The following is a 19,183-nucleotide window of genomic DNA, read 5'->3' on the forward strand; positions in this document are numbered from 1 at the left end:
AAGTGCATGCCAGTGAAGATTAATCACTCAACCTCCTGCTTTCACTTCTCCAGACCCATCCTCTTAGAAGTGGATGACGCTTCCTATCAATATTTGCATGGTTCTCACAATGCACCGGCCACCCTGCTAATTAAATGCCTATCAGTAATTAAACCAGGTGCGATTCTGCTATTATTGCACCATTTCCATCTGCTTAGCTGAACTCGTTTACGGTGTACATTGAGTGTAGATACACTGAGGGTACAAAGCATTATGAACACCTTCTCTTTCCATGACAGACTGACCAGGTGAATTCAAGTGAAAGCTATGATCCCTTATTGATGTCACTTGTTAAATCCACTTCAGTCAGTGTAGATGAATGGAAGGAGACAGGTTCAAGAAGGATTTGTATGCCTTGAGACAATTGAGACATGGATTGTGGCAAGGAGTGGAACATAATACATAGACAGCAACCAAGCTATGTCTACCATGGTTATAGCAGAGAATAGCCATAGTAAGCTTCTCCCAGGAGGGTCTCCACTTCAGACACTCTTTGAAAAGGCATTGAGCTTCGTGGACTACATTAACAATATATGAATCTCTACTTTCCTCTCTCTGCTGACAGTTTGGTGTTATTGAAATGTAAATTGTGAGGTGCCTGGGGATTAGTGTGATGGACACACACAGGCACACAGACACAGACACAGACACAGACACACAGACACAGACACAGACACACACACACATAGACACAGACACACGCACACACACGCACACACACACACACACACACACACACACACACACACACACACACACACACACACACACACACACACACACACACACACACACACACACACACACACACACACACACACACGCACCCACATACAAAAGAAAATAGTGGGACAAGATAGAAAGCTTAAAATCCTCTATATTCTAGTGAGAGAAGATGGTGGTTCCGCCTGACAGTGGTCCTCTGGATTATATTAATTATCGGTGGCCTGAACCGTCACAGGACTACGCCATAGAATTCCCCATGCAATACTGCCCCCTGCTGTTATTCTCCAGAACACCTACTGTTACTATAGTCTGCAGGCTCTACCTGCATGGTCTCTTACATCACCATGTCTTCTTATATTTTGTATCTCTGCAGTTGTGTGTTTCTCTGTCTCACCATATCAGTATATTTCTGTTATTTTGCATGTCTGTCTTTATTATCTAGCAACATCTGTCCTGTTCCCTTTCTTGCAAAATAGGTGTCCAGTCCATTGGAGTAGTTATTTTATAATGTCTCTTAATTATGGAGCATGCTGTAATTAATTAACATCATGGATGCACCAACCGTGAAGCTACTGAGGAGGGGGAGAGAGAGAGAGAGAGAGAGAGAGAGAGAGAGAGAGAGAGAGGGAGAGCGGGAGGGAGGGAGAGAGAGAGAGAGGGAGAGAGGGAGAGAGGGAGAGAGGGAGAGAGAGAGAGAGAGGGAGAGCGGGAGGGAGGGGGAGAGAGAGAGAGGGAGAGAGAGAGGGAGAGCGGGAGGGGGGGGAGAGAGAGAGAGGGGGAGAAGGGAGAGAGGGAGATGAGAGAGAGGAAGAGAGTGATAGAAGAAATTCAGAGAGAGAGAGGGAATTGCGGGGAATTTACATGTCTGTTACTTGGGAGAGAGGGAGAGAGGGGAGAGGGAGAGAGGGAGAGTATCCAGTGAGTTTCCTTTTTAACAGCTCAGAGGGATAGAGGGGAGAGACATAGAGAGAGATTTTATAGAGAGAGAGGGATAGAGGGAGAGAGAGAAGAGAGAGCGAGAGAGAGGGAGAGAGAGAAGTGTTGTTGGGGGAGAATCATGAAGATGCTGAGAGGAATTACTGTGATAGAATAAATTCATTCACGGATTTGGTTTAATTGCTCAATTTACGTGTCTGTTACTTGGTTGGCTTACGAGATCCAAGATGAAGTATCCAGTGAGTTTCCTTTTTAACAGCTCAATACTGTAGACATACAGATTATTTTATACGTTTTGTTTTAGGGAAATTGAAATGAAGGAGGAGAGGGGGTCTCCCAAAGATCCCCTGTCAGCCCCAGTCACCCCCACTCTCATCACAAAGGGGTAGTCAGAGTCAGGTGTGAAACAGCTACACCCCCAGCAGATAGGAGCACAACAAGTCCCCAGCAGCACAGTTGCCAGTGCTGATCAGAACAAAGGCACAGCAAGCCATATAACTAAAGAGCACCCCAGTGCTGGAGTGAAGGAGGTACAGTACAGTACACACTATCAGGTGGCCTGCTGATGAGATTTCCTCTCTGTCTCTATTGCTCAGACCTTAGGAACACCTTAACCCGAGAACATTGTTGAATTGAATTACAGTATTGAATCTCAACTCCTCTCCTTTTATTGACTATTCGTTTGTGCACCCTACCATCTCTCACGATTGCTCTATCCATGTGTCCTTGTGTCTTTATCTACCGTTCTATCATTGTTCTGACCTACAGTATACCCTCCTTATCTGTCTCTCCTCCTCTTGTCTCTGATATCCTACCTATTTACTGTATCGGCTGCTGCAGCCAGGTGAAAACCAACTGGTATCCTTCGCCTTTTACGGTTAGGTTCTGGCTCTTTGTGAGGTCAAGGAGGGCCCCACGTAAGAGATAAAACTCAAAGGAGAGCCCTCACTGGTCACCTACAGCCTGGACAGAACAGAGATCGAATTTGGCCTTCATGTATTCAGCTATACCATGATCAACCTGCAACTGTGTTAGTTGTGTCCGGTTTGCTTGTGAAGGATAAAGGTATCTGTGTGAGCTTTCTTTGCTTGTGTTTTTAATATGTCCCTGTTTAGGTGTGCAATGAATGCATCCAGGCAATTGATATTCAAACAAGGACAAGGACTTCAAACAAGGCCAAACCCGGGCGACACTGGGCCAATTGTGCGCCGCCCTACGGGACTCCCAGCCATGGCCGGATGTGATGGAGCCTGGATTCGAACCAGGGACTACAGTAACGCCTCTTGCACCGAGATGCAGTGCCTTAGACCGCTGTGCCCTCTGGAGTATCCTCTGTGTACGTGCTGTTTTGTTGTTTTCCAACATATGTGGGAAATATTTCCACCCCTAGTTTTTAAAGGTCAAACAGGCTGAATGTGCCATGGTGCCGTTGTGGTGCCGTTGTACTGTGTGTTGTGATTGCCAGATTGTTGGGGGCCTTACAGTCCAGATCCGTCTGTGTGCCGTAGTCACCATATCCGCCCTCTCAACCTCCACAGATATGCTGCAGTTTGACAGCCTCCAGTGTGGACTATTTGAGGTGACCACTGTCCAGCTGTTCAACCACGAGCCTGTCCCCTGTGAGTGGAGCATCGCAGAAGAGCAACAGCCCAAGAAGAAGGTACACTACCCAGCATAAGCACTGGTATTCTATACCGCCTCATGGTTTATAAGGGATTTGTTGAAGCTGAGGGATATTTTCACAAACAGCAGGCAGCAAAACTGTACAGTACAAAAGAACACACCCTTTAAACAGATGACTTGTCAGTGGGTTTAACCTAAATTATGTGCTTTTACCATTAAAGCAAATAGCTAATTAGGTGCATTTTTGTTCATTATCTTGTGTTTTATTATGGATTAAATATTTAAAAACAGGATATTAAGGGTATTAGCTGCAGGGCTTTGCCCCATTTTTCTTCTTGTCTTGTGTGTCTTCAGAGAATAATTATAGACCCCAGGGTCCACACTACATCTACTGAGAGGTGAAGCTCATCTCATTTATATTTGGGCTTTATCTTTACCAATAGGACTGCATTGTATCACAGAGTAAACCAATATCAAGATACTATATTCACCAAGTCCTCTTCAGTAATGACATTATCCACATAGATATTCATTGGGCTATGGTATAGATATTGTATCTCTCTGTTATTGTTTAAATGTATTATACCATGGCATTGTTGAATACTCGTTTCTGATTGGCTTGAAGGGCATACATGCATTATTTCCCTATAATGCACAATATATTTGCACGGTAGAATTCAATGGCTATAGTTCTTAAATGTTCTATGTTTGAGCTGCTTTTGAAAGCAAAATTTGAATCGAAAACATTAGTGGTATTATTTATTTCGATTTTCATAGTAGCCAGCTAGGATGATGGTTTGATTAGCTAAACTAGCAAGTCTGTTTGGTTACCAAGGGAACTGGTGTCGCTAGCTAGTAAACTTGCTGGCTACTTCAGTGGATGTTGAACACATTTCCACCTGCAAATGAACACAATTCTGCGTTAAATTATAGCCATGGTATAAAAGGGACAATCAACTCGGGGCTTGCGTTGTGGAACACACCATCCACGTCGTTCATTATTTTCCAGAGAATGCATTGCCCCTTGTTGATTATCCCTTTCTTTACAGTTAATCATTGTTATTAATTCAAGTAATATGTGCCGATAGCCTGTGTTTAGATTGACAAGCATGTCCCCCTCCACCTGAGATGGAAGGCCAGATTGGAGCAACATCCTCCCCCAGGTGTGTTTGAGATGCTTCCTTCAACAGGCGTGCTGTATCATGGAGACAGAGTCAACATCCAGGTCAAAGTCAGCCCAGCTGAGTGGGTAAGTGAGTCCAAAAGGCCCATTACAGTTTAAAATATTTAAGCAGTCATGACTGCAGGGAACACGGCTCTCTCATAGATGACAGAAAAAGTTTGAACTTGTCTCTCTAGTCTGTTCTGTTAACATTGCATGTCGGCATTTTCTCAGTATTTCCAGAGCTCATCTTTCTCATGAATGATGGAGTCAGGATGAACTGGTCACAGCCAGCTGGGGACAGAAATGAGCCCTGGGAGACACAGATAAGAGGACAGACTCACAGAGGGCCTTATCTCTCTCTGCCGCATTATGGACCTCCTCCATCAGATACACACACACCAATGACAGTTCTGCTGCCTGGTGCTTTAGAGTCTTGATGGCTTTTTGTGGAGATTAGCTGAACCTAGCTAAAAGATTGGTGTAGCCTCTACAGTGTGTGTCTGGTTGGTGAAAGTAATGTTGAAGAGTCAGGGAGAGACAAAGACAACTAAGGGAATACTGGAAGAGAGAGAGTGTTGGCTGGGCTGCTGTTCAGATAGTGTCTGGCTGCTTCCCTGGATGTGAATGGCTGTGTTGTTTCCATAGAGGGTGTACAGCCAGAGGCTGGTGGTGTCAGTGGCCCAAAGCACCCAGAAGATGCTGCTGCTGGCCAGGGGCAGGGAGAGGAGCCGCAGCTGGAGTTATCCTCCTCTGTGCTGGAGCTGGGACCCACCCTCCCATTCAGTGCTGGAGAGGAGACTGACGTGATCATATGGAACCCTTGCCTCTTTCCCATCGAGTTCTAATCCCGGGAGTTTGACAAGAAATACCAGGAGGAAGAGAAGGTGAAATGATTTGACTACCTCTAATGGTGGACCTTGGCAGACGTGGTTCTTATCAAAGAAAACATCAATTGTGTGTTGAATGATCTCCTATTTTCTGTTTAGGTTGTATTACCTTTCAAGTATGAAGAAATACTGTTTAAGAGCTTTGGAATATAATCTCTCCCTCTCTCTTAAGATTCTGCGTATGATGAAGGGCTATGATGACCAGAATTTCCTGCTGATGCCCCCACGCGCCCCAGGAGAGTCACTAACTCCTGAGCTAATCGACTATTATAATGACCACAACTGTGAGGAGGAGGACAGTAGGTCTGCTCTGCAGTGGAATCACACTTGCATTTTTATTCTGCTGTCAGACTGTCTGAACATCTCTTATCGGGATGGAAAAGCAGTACATTAATATTTACTGATAGCTTCCTGATTTAGAAGTCATGTATAATCCATTGGGGTGAGTTCTGGGACTTTCGGTATAAAAGGCCCAGTTTGATCTGCAGTGGAAGCTTTGATTTGACCTGGGATAATCTGTAGTGGAAGTTCTCACTGACTCAAAGCGTTGTCTGGTTCCCCAGAGTCCAAGGCTGGCTCCTCTAAAGATGAGGAGGCGTCTGAAGCAGGGGAGAAGGGAGAGCAGGAGGAGGAGCTGGCCACCCCACCCCTTCCAGAACCACTCATGGAGGAAAAGAAATGAGACGTCATGTGGAGGTACTGAACAAGACCAAATACATAACACTATAACACTCTGAACAGTACAAATGACTTACCATTGCAGAACCAGATAGAACAGCTGAACATCATTCACACTGCTCACAGCATGCAACTTTGTCACAGAATACCACAGACATTATATGTGACGCTGGTATGAATGATTCGGGAGACAGGCACAGGAAGGCTAATAGTTTTTTTTATTTCACCCAAATTACAGCGTGCCATGTAAAGGCGCGGGGACAAAGACCAAACAAACACATGTATAAAACACAGGGTTGAAACCCAAACAAAAGAGCGAGGTGTACCTCGAATAAATAACACAAGAGCACAATGATTATCACACAGGACGAGACCCGTAATCATCAGTGCAATCCACAGTTGCACGAAAGCCAAAACACAAATCACAGGTTCTCACATGCACCAACGGACATTGTAACAATAATCGACAGCCTAATGGTGAAATGAAGGGCACATTTATACAAATACAATCAGTGGGAATGGGGACCAGGTGTGCGCAATTACACAGTTCGGAGGGATCCGTGACACTATAATAGTCATAGAGAGCAAAAACAGCAGGTATCACGTTGCATTCTGTCCCTAGACTGGATCAAAGCCACAGTGGACAGCAGGACTTGCCAGTGTGGGGGACCTGGAGGTCAACCCAGTGTCCAGAGCTATCGCCCACCACATGGGCATTGACCTGTCACCTGAGGGCCAGGCTACACGAAACCGCCGAACATCGCAGTCATTGTGCATGGGGCTCCCCTCTCAGGAAAGCAGCAGCACATCTACCATTTGAAAAAGTAGCAGTGAAAAAAGCCTTTATCTGTGTGCAGGTAAAACGGGCACAACAGTGACTCTTGACAAACACTAAGGTGCAGCATGTCTAATATTGATCCTGTGGTGCTGGTTGCATTGTCCTCAGGGATGACCTCTGCTAACCTGCAGGCCCACAAGCTGTGTGCCAAGGCTGCCATTGAGCATGTTCAGAAGAGGGTGGAGGAGGCCGGTGATTCTCAGCTTGATGGATAGGTATTCACGGGGCGTCTCACTCTGTAGATAGCCAATGATAACTGCATCAAACAAATTGTAATGTATGGCATTAAAGCCTAACATTAAACTAACTTTGGATGAACTATATACTGTGTTTGTAGTTGTCTAACTGTAGGTGTGATAGCCAAACACCCTGCTGAGGGCAGTCAAGTCAACGACCCCCATCCATCTCCACCAGTAACAAGAACAGAACTCAATGGTACCCGCAGCTTATCACAGTAATGTGTATTACACTATCAAAGCTAGGAGTTTGTAATGCCTCTTATTAGTGCATGCTTTCTGTGCAGGATGGTGTTCCTATCCACCAGCAGATGAGCATCATTGTGAGTGTGAGCCAGGTCGTAGAGCTGGGCCTGATGAACTGACTGCTACCAGACCAACTGCTGGTGGGCAACCTCTCAGAGAGACCACAGGTGACATACAGTACAGAGACACACAGAGCCTGTGGGCCTCTCAGTCCTTTTGCTCTGGGATGTTTCAAGTTTTATTAGACATACAGTATGTACAGGATACACAGGCTATACACTGTCCAACAAAATGTTTACTTGCAGGTTCCTTCTCGACAATGCAACAACGATAATTTATAGTCCATATGGACCCTGAATAAATCCCCCGTGTGATCCGAAGAGCATGTAAATGATGCATGTGATGTATGTGTTGTCCCCTGGCAGCTGAGTGACTGTCACCGGGGTGTTGTGATGGACGGGATGGGGACGCTGTACTGCCGCTCCCTCAGCAGCATCCTATAGATCATCAAGGCTTCATCTACATGGTCAACCTCTCAATCAACTACTACGTCTTCAAAGCCAAGGAGAGGGCACAGAGAGAGGCAGAGGGTGAGGACAAACTAGTCCAAAGGAGACTGCGCCCCATATAAACCTCTCTGTTATTGGGAGGGACTATCCTAGTGGAACAGAGACCCTGAAAAGCAACATACTTGAAGAGTCTCTTGAAGTCTCTTGAAGAGGTAAATACGTATTGACCTTTCTATGTATTTTTGCCCATGAATATATAATAATAATAATGATGATCTTTAATTGATGTCCCCCTCTCTTCTCTGTTCCCCATGTGTTTGACGGTTTAGGGCTTGGACTCAAAAGCCCTCCTATGCCCTCCTCCACTATGTCCTCTGTCATACTCTACACTAAGAACAGGCCTGTGCCCAGTGCACAGCAGATCACTAGTTGCTTCCCCTTCATGGTGCCCTCAGCCCCAGAGGAAGCTTAAGGCTCGGTCAAGGTATAAAGGTCCTCCATGAAAAATAGCATAACTTCACACATCAATCCACTATTGCCACCATATCCACTTGTTTATTTTGAACTTCTTGCTTACTCTGAAAAACATGATTGATGAGACTGTATTAACATTATGTCTAGACTTATGCTCATTCCCTGGAACACTTGTTAACCTCGTTAACAACGGTTTCTGAATGCCCTTTACATTTGTCCATTTAAATTGGATGATAAATGAATTAATGAAGCTATTAATAATAGCCAGGTCTAACTGAGTGGGTCTTACAGGAAGAGGTGTTGACCTCTACTGAAGGACGGGGGAAGAAGGCAGACACGGGCAGAGAGAGTCAGAAAGACAAGAGACTCCCGCTCCCCTCCTCTAAATGATGTGACTCGCTTATTTGACACTGAGCAGTGCCAACAGGAGTCCCAACAGGAGTGCAAACTACATAAGAATACACAAGAATAAACACTGATGTGCATGAATGTGACTTAAAGGTTTTAGTTGTTTTCTATAGGCTCACCACATTCCACTGGAATGTCTCACCCTATGGAGAGGCGATCCTGAAGATCTGGTTCCACTCCCAAGTCCCTGTCAAGTTTGACGAAACACTGCATTTTGAGTTGTTGGGTACCAAGATATGTTTCAAAATGTACTGTGGGGGAATCTATACATATCTATCCATCAGCAGAAACACAAAGTGAGTATTGTTTGTTTCTAAAAGACATTTGTGTTTTTTTATTCCTTGTGAAATATAACCAATTGTTATAAATAGCTGAGTTTTGTCAGATCTCATACTTTTTTGTAGATTGAAATGTTTTATTATCGCTGTAAATGATGTGTTGAGTGTGTGTCATTTGGTCTATCCCAGGATGGTATTTGCCCACAGGAAAGAGTCCTTTGCTGAAGCGTTGCAGAAGAGCTACATCATCCACTCTGGCCTCTATGAGTTTGGCCCACTGTTCTGTGGCAAGACCACAGATAGGTAAGGGGATTAACTTCCACTACCTACTCTGTGAGTTTATTCACTGTAACTCCATAGAGGACAACATGTGTGATGCATGCCTGTGTGTTACCTGTCTGCGCCATAGGTATAAAGAGAGGACGTATCCAGAGAACATGGAAAGGCTGGTGATACACAACAACACCCCACTGGATGCTGAGATTCACTTCTTCTTCCAGCATGACACCAAGGCTGCCACCTACCAACTGGACCCTCCCAACATGACCCTTAAACCCAACGAGAGACAAGAAGCCAATCAGAACTACTCATGACATCATAGAATGTAGTCTGAGATGTCGGATTAGTCAGAACCCTGACTGTGTGATACAAACTTACCTCGAAGTTATGACTGTTCACTGATATTATCAGTTAACATTCTCACGCCTTTTTATTTTTGTTCTCCTTTTGAAACTCTGTGCGATAAGCACAGTGTTCCAATGATCCATGGTTGTGCCCTGGCAGATAGAAGACAGTGTGGTGTATCAAAGAGAACCCAGAGCCAGCATTTCTGTCGCGAGGTCCATCCCGAGCTCGAACGCAAGCAGCTGCATTTTGAAAAGAATCTGCTGCACAGGTCTGAAATTAATGAATGCTGTAATTAACATTACCCAGAACTGCTGTATCGTTTTTAAACATGCTTCAGTAACAAAGTAGGAGATTTGTTTTTGTCATGGTAGTTTTCTGTTGATTTTCCTTTCGCCACTCTACTACATTCTCCCTGTGCTGGTTGTGAACCTCAGGAAGAACACAAGGAGTCTGTACCTGCGTAACAACACGCTGCTGCCTGCAGCCTGGAGGCTAGAGGTGCTGGGGGATGAGTTCAGTGTGTCCCAGGACCAGGGCATCATACTTAGGGATCCTTGGGGTGTCCCTACCCAAACCCCTAACCCTAAACTTAACCCCTACCCTTATTCAAACCATAATCTTAACCATAACCCTGACCTAACCCTAACCCTGACCTTAATTCTTACCTTAACCATTTTAAATTTCAACTTCAAAGGGGTAGAGACGCCCCAAGGATCCCCTATAGCATGGACCCTTGTCTCAAGCCAGATTGCGCGATTGCCGTCTGCACTGATCGGTTGAGGAACAAGCGTTGTGTAGGAGTGACGCCATCTGACATGAGACAATGGCCCATCAACCTAAAGAGAGCCATATGCCTCGAGGTACATTACTGGATGATGATTGAATTGATGTTTGGTATCGACTGTTGCATTATTCCTGTTTACCTCATATTGTTGTTGTGTGACTTTCTGTCTGTGTTGCCGTGTGTGTTATGTGCCTGATGTGAGGAACAGACAGCCCCCAGGCCTGCTTCTCTCCATAGGCGGTCCACCTCCATGTAGACTGTACCAAGGAGGTGACCGTGGCCTTCTGCTCAGAGCCGCCCGTAGTACTGACTGCCCAGCCTATCAAGTGTAAGCTGTGCAGGGTGGTGTTCCAGCAGGTGGTGGACCAGGTGCCAGACTGGGACGACAGCCTCAGGACCATCATGTGGGTTGAGTCTGGGAAACAGGCGGGTAGTCAACAGTCTGCAAAGAAGAAGAAAAAGTCACACAGGCTTACTATAAAGGCTACCTTTTTGTGACTGTATTTATTGTTTATCATCATGACCCATGCAGGGAGGATATTTGCTGACTACTCAGACTCCTTGCTCTGGTCAAATGCTACACCACGCCCACGGACGTCAGTTTCTCCACAATCAGTCTGGATCTGAGTACCTCCCCAATGATTTCTGGAATGTAAACACATTCTATCTGTTCTGATTGGTCCCAGAAACCCATGGGTTGTGTCAGAGCCAGGGTAAAGCAGCGTTTTGATAAATGTGTCATTAGCTTTAATACTCTGATTGGTTAGAGATGATCCAATTGCTGATGACTGTTTTCTACAATACCCCTTATTTTGACATTACCACAAACGACTTCCAGGATGTGGCTGTCTCAGAATGAAATATGTTGCAAACAGACAGCGGCGGAAGAATTCCCTTTGAGTCGTCAGGCAAGGGATGAGAGGCCATTGTAATTACAGTAACTAGTGAAGTAAACTGAGTGTGCCCTGTCTGTCCCCGTCGGATTGAGACAGACACAGAGCTATGGTAGAGAACTCATTCAGAGTTATGGAACTATGCATCAGTGCTGTGTGTGATTATGCCAAGTTCTCCTTGAAGAGGTGACCATAGGAGAGACCATCCACTTCAAAGGACACACTGCTCTGTTTATCATTGAAGAAATGTCATGCCACTCAGAAGCCTTTCTGGACAGCCTGCAGCTGGAGCCTATGGAAGGGGTAGTGCCACCTGAAGACAGGTGTGTGACTCAACTCTCAGCTTATCAGTGGTACATCAACAAATCATGTAAATGTAATGTAACCGGGTGGTGTAGCAGTCCATCTGTTGTTACAGTTAATGCATTGTCAGTGACACAAAAGCATCCTCTCTCTCTTGGTGTCCTGCAGGTTTCCTGTGGTAGTGTCCTTCACCCCAACACAAGATGGAGTGGTGATCTTTAACCTGCTAGTTCATGTGAAGGGGAAGGTCCAGCCCCTCACTATGAATGTCAAGACGCAGGGCGATAGCATGAACGCCTGTATGCAGTGTGAGAGCACCGAGGGAGGCGTCGCTGAGCTGTCTCCAGGCAACTCTCCTCATCAGGTGGACTTCAAACAGGGGAGAAATGTGGGCTTCAAAGCTTAAGACTCAGACAGAAAGGCTAATTATACACTTAACTCCTCATAATGCAAATTCACAGCTACCTTTTCACTCCTTTGCTTTGTCTGAAGTTTTATAATGACATCCCTTCCCCCTGCAGAAGTGTGTGCTCAAAGACATGGGCCTGAACATCAAGGTATCTCTGAGCAGAATCTTAGCAGAAATGAATCTCCCTCTTTCTCCCTCTATGTCTACCATTTGTTCTGATTCGTGGTTTCTCTCTCTCAGATTAAGAATGGGCGTTCAGTTGTTCCATCCTGGACTCAGCTGGCCTGGATTTCTCCTTCCTCAAAGACACCCTACGATGCAGGGATGGTGCCAGCTACACAGATACTGATCATAAGCAACAACGGAGAGAGGGGCATCAGGTAACTGCTGACAAGTTGCCTCGCCCTCTGCCTTTGTTTGAGCGACAACTTAAAAACCGAAAAAAAACTGCCTACATCCATTGACAGGATCGCTGTTGGCCCTTTTCATTTCCTCTCGCTTATACTTCCAAATGAAATGAAATGAATAGGACAGAGGGCCTCACTGCACTGGCAGGGAAAAGCAGAGGTAATATATATTAGTGACTCTCAATGAAGGAGCTGCCATAGCGTGTTATTCTCCTCTTCAGTCCAGATCAGGGATAATCAACTAGATTCAGCTGCGGGCCGTTTTTTTCCTAAGTGGATGTTCGGGGGGCTGGAACATAATTACTAATTAGTAGTAGACTGCAAATTGACAGCAAGAAGCCCAAACAGATATAATAGTTGACTAAAACATAATCATTTCAAACCTTAGTATTAGTATGCTTAGTATGCGATCACGGCGTGTCTCTCTATTATGCGTGGGAATACTTGGGAACAGATGTTTTATTTTTTTTGTTACTCAGAAATAAATGAAACCACCTGCGGGCCCGTCAGTTGGGGAACCCTGGTGTAGATTGTCAGTTCTCTAACACTCCGTTTTTGGAGGCGGGGTTCCAGACGGAAGTGCAGCCCCCTGGTGGGTCCATGGCGGTGCCCGTCAGTTGGGGAACCCTGGTGTAGATTGTCAGTTCTCTAACACCCCGTTTTTGGAGGCGGGGTTCCAGACGGAAGTGCAGCCCCCTGGTGGGTCCATGGCGGTGCCCGTCAGTTGGGGAACCCTGGTGTAGATTGTCAGTTCTCTAACACCCCGTTTTTGGAGGCGGGGTTCCAGACGGAAGTGCAGCCCCCTGGTGGGTCCATGGCGGTGCCCGTCACCTTCTACCCATAGGAAGCAGTGCAATACCATGAGCGAGTGTTCATTGAGATCAATGACTGTGTTGAGCAGGTGGTCGAGACACTAGGTCAAGGAATTGAGATGAAGGTGAGGAGATGCCTGTGTCTGTGTATATATGCATACATTTGTGTGCTTGTGCGTCTTTATGCATATGTTTCCTGTGCACTTCTTCCTCCCAGGTTGACTTTGAGGACCCCAGGCACAAGGTGGTGAATCTGGGGGCTCTGCAGATTGGTCAGAAGATCAGGAGGGTGATTCCCCTGGTGAAGAACAGCCACTCCTCTCTGACCTCTCCCTTCTGCTCAACTCCACTCTACACAATCTGCTTGACTCCAGGGTACTGTACGCCTCTCAGAACCACCTCAACATCACTGTCACTGTGTCCTCTCTCTGAAATCTAAGCCATATGGCTACCTCGACCTGGCAAGTAGTACAGTAGCTACATTAATGGATGTTTTGCTCAGAATGTAGCCATAAAGAGAACACAGTTGAGAGTTGTCATACTAGTTTAGTTCTACCTGTGTGAGTGAGTGTGATGAGACGTGTATTGTATTCCTCTCCTGTACCGTCGGTGCTGTCAGCGAACCCGCCAGGTGAGGTGACCCTGAAGCCTTTTGGGGGCCTCTGTCTGGTGGAGGTGCTATTCTCTCCCAGGTAGCGCATGGCTCCCTTCACCTCAGAGCTGTAACTTGAGTATCTGGGCACGGTACGCCCCCTGCTGGTGCTGAATGGCTGCTGTCATGGCATGGAGGTCAAGCTGGACCAGGACTACCTGCCCTTTGGAGCTGTTGCTCAGCGCTGCAAGGCCATAAAACGCATCATACCGAACACTGGAGAAATTGGAGCCAGGTAGGTACTCTGACACACATACTGGTGCTCATGATACATTTTGATATGTTGCTAGTTCCAGTGGGATATGAAGAGGATTGGCAGAGACTTCACCCCTGCAGAGGGCTACATCCCTGCTACACCCCTGCAGAGGGCCTTTGACCCTGTGGAGCTGAGTCAGGACCTGAGATATGATGACCTGCCCTACACCGTAGAGAGAGCCATCAAATTCACCCTGGCAGGCTCCTGAATCATGCCCCCCATCATTGTCCTTGTCCTACCTCACAAATCAGCGCTGGACTCTGAAGCCTGTGATCGAGGGGGAACACTGGAGTGGCCCTCCTCCTTCATCATTGATCCCTACCAGCAGCACAAGGCTTATGAGATAACATACAAACACATGGCCTTGACCCCAGATGGCAAGAAGCACCTGGTGAGAGACACTTTTACTGGAGTGCTGTCTTAGTAGTCTCGAAAACCAGACCCTAGGCAAGCGGGGAAATTAAAACTTGTGGGAGGCAACGCGGATGTCTAGAGGGATTACTGTCTTAGCTCTAGAACAGACTGAGTGTGTCTGTAGTGTGAAGAGCCTTGGTTATGAGGACACATTCTTATTGTTGCTGACAATGAACGTCAAAGCCCTTTTAGATGACTTATGTTGGTTTTGTCAAATAATAAGTTTATATGACACAGTGTGTTATACCATTACGCACTGTAGATGCATCCTGTTATTCATCCCAGTTGCTTGACCACACTGTCTTACTCTCCTCTCCCTCTTCCAGGACTCTGTTCTTCTTCCCAGATGTGACAGGCATACTCTACACTCTGCATGGCACTTCTGAGGCCCTCAAAGCTGTGGTCGTACATTGAGACAGGGCCTGTCCACAACTGGCACTCCAACCCTCAGCAGTACCACACTACTACTTTAGAAGGATGCCTATCAGCTGTTTAACACCTTGTAATGCCACTGCTTCTACCTCTGTCACACTACACTACATCACCACAACTTTGTCAGCTGCCAGTACTAAGATGTTCTGTGTGCTGGTTCCTTGCTGTGGTGGAGATCATCAAGCACTGTGTCCCTGTTGCCGCTTTCCATGTTGTCTGTTGTCTGTAGCTTGTGAGGTGTGGAAACACTTTGTTGCTTTTATGAATTTTGTCTTGCTGCTTTTTGCTCTATGTTGCTCTGTCTGTATGCTACGTCTTGCTTGTCCTATGTTGCTATGTCTTGCTTGTTCTATGTTGCTATTGTCTATATTGTAATTGTTTTTAATAACCTGCCCAGGGACTGCGGTTGAAAATTAGCCGGCTGGCTAAAACCGGCACTTTTACTGAAACGTTGATTAATGTGCACTGTCCCTGTAAAAATACAAATAAACTCAAACTCAAACTCAAGGGCCTGGACTATCTGGATGTACCAGCTCTGGCCAAGAAGGACTACACAGTCTTCTTCTTAACCTACAAGGAGGGCCAATGCAATGCAAATGTCAGTGGAGAGAATCTGCTCATGTAGATGTACATTATAAATGCATACTGACCATCTTCAGGTACTTATAGATTCCAAAACCCAGATCATCACTTGCTACCTACCAATAGTTGAAGGCTGTAAATGCAGTTGTTTTCCAAGTTGATTTGTATTCAGTCATATGTGTCCTGTCCTCCTCTAATGAGTCTACAGGGGAGTGCCTGTTCTCCTACCTGAACTACAAGGCCACAGAGATGGGTATCATCAGCACAATAGATATGGTGACTCCGGTGCGCCAGACAGCCTCTGCCTCTGTGAGAATGGAGAACCTCATTAGCCTGTACTTCAGTGCTGAGTGCCGCAGTCCAGATGTCAGTGTCTCCACAAGTATTGTGCCTGCATTCTCCAAGGTGGGTCTGCATGCATCTAACGTAATGACAAGATTGTTATTTTTCTTGGCATACACTGTGTATCATTCAAATGCACATTGTGGTTGATACTATGTTTACTCCTCAATTATATAGTTTTAAACAAATGTCAAGCTAATAATTTTAGCACTGAAATAACTTGAAAAATGGTAATATGTTTAATATTTGCATATTTAGACTATATACAGCAGGCTCCAGTAATTACATTTGTTTACTGTATTTATTTTACAAATATGAATTTATTTGTCTTTGTCCTATTTATAAAGCCTTAGGTTATTTATCCAATTTGAGATTAAAGAATAAATATATTTATAGAGGACATGGTCTATCTTATCAGCTCTGATGTTGGGTGTTATCTCTTCTCGTTTCTCTAGTCTAGATCCATGTGTTCTTCTCAGAGCCACTAGGGAGAGCACTTGCTCCTCTCCAAATAGCACTCATTTGGCATCAGCACCAGATACTGTACCTCCTGGGTTCATTTGTGGGAACAGGAAGGGTGTTCAGAATGCATGAAATCTATGTTTCCAATTAGCATAAACAGCAGTTCAATAGTGTGTTTGGTGAATAGTTGGAAGTGTGTCTGTGTGTGAGACAGAGAGCATCAGTGAGTGAGCAGGATGAGGGCCTGTGTTTTGGGAAAGGTAACTATTAAAATGTTCTGTCATTCTCTCACAAGTCAATGAGTTGTTAAATTCTTTCATATTTAAATATTGTGCAGGGGTTTGAAGTCTCCTGACAGAGCGTTTAATTTGGTGAGTAGGAAAGCTTTAAAGAACCTGTACAGTATTTCCTGATTTCTATGAAGTATGATTCACATTTAATTACAATATAGTGTAAGTGAAATAGTTTTCCTACCAACATATTTTTGAATTAAGTATGTTTAAAGCAAGTTTTTTTTTAAAGGTGTGGGCATAACCCAACAACAGAATGGTGTGGGCGTATACCGGTCATTAAACATATTCACTCAAGTAGGATACTGATTGGCCAGGTCAGCCAATGAGCCAACATGACATAATGTTCTATGAGGAAAAACAGTGACATATTCAATACCGCCTTGCACACTCTTGCCTGCATCAAGCTGATCTAGGGTGTAATCATTAGTCCAACAGCTGTAAATGAGTAGGTTCTATTGGCCAAATTTAGGTATATGTATCCCAGTTTTGTTCCATTTGCTTCCGTTTAAGAAATGTTTTCTGCTATGAAAGTGAAACACGGTTCACTTTCATAGCAGCCACATTGTATTCCCTCTCGCATCTATCCTCACACCCTTTCCCATCACTTGTGGACTTCAATGCACAACACATCAGCTATATGTGACCAGGTGAAAAAACCTTTCCAAGCCAAACCATATCATAACCACTACACACAGCCTACATCGTTGTCACCATATTAGCTAAAGTAACATCATAGTCAACATAGCTAATACAACTAACGTGTTAGTAAAACCACTACAGTCATGCAGTAAAGTTACAGTGCACAGTCAGTAAGCAGTTTAGCACTTTCAAAAACCAAAACCACTTAGCAAAACCTAAAGCTTACCTTGAAATGGAAGAGTTAGTGTTGTGTTGGATAGTCATAGCCAGCTAGCTAGCATAGCATCCCTCTCTTTAAGCAGTGTATATGAGTAGGCTAAACTAGCTAGCTGCATTTGCTAGTTAACCTCTTGAAACTCTAGGGGCGCTATTTCATTTTTGGATAAAAAGACGTGCCCATTTTAAGCGCAATATTTTGTCACAAAAAGATGCTTGACTATGCATATAATTGGTAGCTTTGGAAAGAAAACACTCTGACGTTTCCAGAACTGCAAATATATTTTCTGTGCGTGCCCTAGAACGTGAGCTACAGGCAAAACCAAGATGAGACGGCATCCAGGAAATGAGCAGGATTTTTGAGGCTCTGTTTTCCATTGTCTCCTTACATGGCTGTGAATGCGAGAGGAGTAAGTCTGCCCTTTCTGTCGTTTCCCCAAGGTGTCTGCAGCATTGTGACGTATTTGTAGGCATATCATTGGAAGATTGACCATAAGAGACCACATTTACCAGGTGTCCGAACAGAGCCCGGTGTCCTGCGATTCTCGAACGCCACCTGGTGACCTGTGCGCAAAAGTCAGCTGCAAGTATTTTTCCACAGAATTCAGAGAAGAATGCAGGCTTCTACGAACGATATATCAATGAAGAGATATGTGAAAAAACACCTTGACTGGATTGATTCCAAACAACGTTTGCCATGTTTGAGCAGAACCAGCGGTGTCGATATTATGGAGTTAATTCGGAAAAAGTGGAATTTTGACGTTGTAGGTGACTGAATTTTCGGTTCGTTTCAGTAGCCAAATGTGATGTAGCAAAAGGAGCGATTTCTCCTACACACAGACGCTTTCAGGAAAAACTGCGCATTTGCTATGTAACTGAGAGTCTCCTCATTGAAAACATCCGAAGCTCTTCAAAGGTAAATGATTTTATTTATTTGGTTATCTGTTTTTGACTAAAATGATTGAAAATGTTGCTGGAGTAGGCTAAATGCTACTCAAAATGCTAAGCTAGCTTAGCATACTCTACTACAAATTAGTCAATTGCTATGGTTCAAAAGCATATTTTGAAAATCTGAGATGACAGTGTTGTTAAGAAAAGGCTAAGCTTGAGAGTAGGCGCATTATTTTCATTTTATTTGCGATTTTCAGAAATCGTTAACCTCGTTAAGATAATCACCCTAAGTCTTCTGCAATTAATGAAGCAGCAAAGACAACTATGTAGGCTACACTAATGAGCCTGTAATAGTTTCTTTAGTCACGATCCCGGTGCTAGTGGATGGGGAGTTTCAAGAGTAAGTGAAACTGAAAAAAATGACAATCTCTCTATCTCTCTCTTGCTTCTCCTTCATGTTGGAAGAAATTAATTTGTTCAGAACTGTTCAACTATTGTATTTCTCTCTCTTTGAGTCAACTACTCACCACATTTTATGTACTGCAGTGCTAGCTAGCTGTAGCGTATGCTTTCAGTACTAGATTAATTCTCTGATCCTTTGATTGGGTGGACAACATGTCAGTTCATGCTGCAAGGGCTCTGATAGATTGGAGGATGTCACCTGGAAGTTGTCATAATTACTGTGTATGTCTATGGAAGGGGGTGAGAACCATGAGCCTACTAGGT

General features: G+C 44.8%; 1 pseudogene; it reads left to right on the plus strand.

The window, feature by feature from the left end:
- LOC135508824 (hydrocephalus-inducing protein-like) overlaps positions 1-16,444 on the plus strand; it is a 108,636-nt pseudogene extending 92,192 nt beyond the window's left edge.
- Positions 16,445-19,183: the final 2,739 nt, after the last annotated feature.

Source organism: Oncorhynchus masou, chromosome 22, assembly GCF_036934945.1.
Source record: "Oncorhynchus masou masou isolate Uvic2021 chromosome 22, UVic_Omas_1.1, whole genome shotgun sequence".
Lineage (NCBI taxonomy): Eukaryota > Metazoa > Chordata > Actinopteri > Salmoniformes > Salmonidae > Oncorhynchus > Oncorhynchus masou.